The sequence below is a fragment of the Marmota marmota genome, unplaced genomic scaffold, assembly GCF_001458135.2.
Source record: "Marmota marmota marmota unplaced genomic scaffold, marMar, whole genome shotgun sequence".
NCBI lineage: Eukaryota > Metazoa > Chordata > Mammalia > Rodentia > Sciuridae > Marmota > Marmota marmota.
The window spans coordinates 1,829,563-1,832,583 of NW_025999961.1; the positions used below are offsets into that span (position 1 = coordinate 1,829,563).

The window sequence follows — 3,021 nt, forward strand, 5'->3', positions numbered from 1 at the left end:
TATCTCCTAAATACTATATATATATATATATATATCCTAAAAATTGTTTCAGAAACATAAATAGTGAAAAGCTGTGCCATAATTACTGCAATCATTTCTGCATTTCCCATGTTTCTTAAATAACTATTTTGTCCATAACACACAATATAAAGAGCAACTGTGAAAAACAGACAATTATGTATACTTTAGAGTCTTACTGAGAATATCTTGTTGGCATTGGATAGCCAATAATACGTGCAGCAGCAGTAGCAGGATGTACATATGCCTATTGGTTCATACCATTGCACATACTTGGAGCATTACTTCCAAATTGCTGAGGGCCACCATAACCATTCTGGTAAGTCCTGTTAGATTACCAGTCCTAAAACTGTTCTGTATACCAACAGACACAAAATTACTTCCAAAGCTCCCACTGGGATAATTTGAAACACTACAAATACCATTCTGAGTGTTTGTCCCCAAATCTCTCTTAAGCAGACTAGAGTAACCTCTGTCACATTTTCCCTGTCTCTAAAAATATTAAATCCACCCATGTTTACTCACAGAATATCTGTCCTGATGATCATTCCTCTTGCCTCCTCTACTCCTGGAATGATCTCAACCTCCTCTATCTTCCACCAACTGAAGAAACTTGGGATTAATTGCTTGATTAGCTCCACAAAGCACAGAGATAAGGTTGCTCATTTGCTTTATGTTATTAGGTATAAAGAAAGTGTATGCTGTGCCTGTTTTGTTACTGTGAGCAGTTCTTCCAATTGGGTGGATATAATCCTTCGAGGAGTTAGGGTAGTCATAATTGATGACAAATTTCATGTCTTCCACATCTAACCACATCTATAGCAATCAGAATAGGAGCTTTTCCATGTTTAAATTCAATTAGAACCCAGTCATGTTCCTGTTGACTCTTGTTACCATGGACACTTATGGCAGGCCACGCATCTCTCCTCATTTTTCAGATAAGTTCACCACATCTTCTTTTGGTTTCAGCAAAAACAATGGTTTTATATTCTCCTCTCACTCATGATCAATTCCATCAGACAAAGAAGGTTTTCATCCTTTTCTAGGTCATGACATACATGCAGAATTGGAAGAAGGTTGTGGTCTGCACTTAGTTCTAATGCACCAATGTTAATATGAATATAGTCTTTCAGGAAATCTTCAACAAGTTGTGCTATTTCTTTTGGTCAAGTCATGCTCTACATTAGGGCTTGCCTATCATATCTTATCTGATCCACAATCTTCCTTATTTGGGGATCTTATATTTGGGGATCCTGTCTGCTTCATCAAGATAGGTTGTTCTTCTCAGATTGTTTTTTCCACAATCTTCCAGGTTTTGTAATACAGATGGAAATCTGTCTCCAAATCACGTATCTGTGGTCCCTTGGGAGCACCACCATACATGCAAGTAGACCTCAAGTGACAAGCTCTGCAGTATTTGGTATCTACCTGCTGCACCTGCTTGGCCTGTTCCAGCACCAAGAAAATAGGCCCATCACTTCTCTCTAGGAATGGCCAATGACTGATGTGGACCATGGCAGGCAACAAATGTCTTCTCAGATCAGTCTGTGCTACTCCAACCACATCCAATCCACTTAGAGCCATTCTCAAGCTTGAACTGCAGTGGGTTCTGTGAAGTTTTGCCTCACAATCGCACCCATGATATTTGCAGGGAAATTCGCTTCCTAGAAATTCAGAACTGCCTCTGAACAGTTGTGACGCCTAACTATAATTTCCTTGCTTCTTCTGTATGTCTCTACCTCTTGTGCCATGCACCTGGCCAAATCAGGGTGTTCCTGATAAAAATTATTCTTAACTTTGGGCAATTCATCAAGATTCCATTTCTTTTTAATTAGTTTCTCCCCAGGATTTCCAAACATCTCTCCAGATAGGACCCCTGCCCTACTTCTTCTATATCATGAAGCACCAAACCCTGGATCCTGGCCATGTCTTGGTCACTCGAATAACCTGACATAGAGTCTATGGCTGTGGTTGGTGGGGAACCAAGTAAAGAGAATTGGGTGCAACCAATTGCTATCAGTAGCCTCAGCTATGACAAAGACTTGCGAGGGCAGCAGCAGCAGAGGGATAGCAGTGACAGCTGGAGCTGTATGACCAGAGACAGGTGGAAATGAATGTGGTCTCCTTTTTATTTTAATGTGGTAAATTATATTGTTAAATTTTGAATACTCTACCAAATATTCATGACTTTCTTGGTCATGATATATAAAAAATAGATATTATTGTATATATTGTTACATATTGATATAACAATATATATCTTTTTATATGTTATGGTTTGCTTGTATTTGTTCAGATTTTTTTTTCATTGATGTTCATGAGGGATATTGGTCTATTGTTTTATTTTTGTTTGGTAGCTTCCCTTATTTGAGAATGAATATTCACTGTCTGTCTCCCATCACACACACACACACACACACACACACACACATATACACACACATTATGATTCTCAAAGGGAAACAAAACCTATCTTCCTTTAAAGAAATGGAAGGTTCCAGAAACTCGCTTTCAGCTAAGGTTCTGTGCGGGTCCATGAGCTGGGCCCCGTGCCAGTCAGACACACATACCTCAGGGAAGGGAAGTCAAGGGATTCTCCCTGGGGGTAGCAGGAATTGAGGACCGTGTGATGGTGTGGTGAGGGCATCCAGGGTCCATCTGGCAGTGCTGGAATGGAAGCTACGAAGCCCAGAGCTGCCAGAAACACCCTCACCCGTCCACCTCTGGCTAACTGAGGATCACTGACAGCTAAATCTATGTCTCTCGGGATTCCCTGGGATTCAGCACTACCTGACCACACAGTCCAGTGCTCCCTACTGCAGTCAGCGGCCCTGTTACTGCTGCTTGCAGCTGGGACCCCGACTGTTGAACCCCATCTCCACAGTGCTAGATGCACAACTGTCACCAGGTTATTTATTGTCCTACAAAACTTTTCTCTAAACTACTTAATGAAAGAAATGGTACAGGTATGATTATTTAGCAATAAAGCATATACAAAGAAAC

General features: G+C 40.6%; 1 pseudogene; it reads right to left on the bottom strand.

Annotated features, from left to right (window-relative positions):
• Nucleotides 1-540: 540 nt before the first annotated feature.
• LOC107151176 lies at nucleotides 541-1,919 on the bottom strand (annotated as a pseudogene).
• Between the last annotated feature and the right edge of the window lie 1,102 nt (nucleotides 1,920-3,021).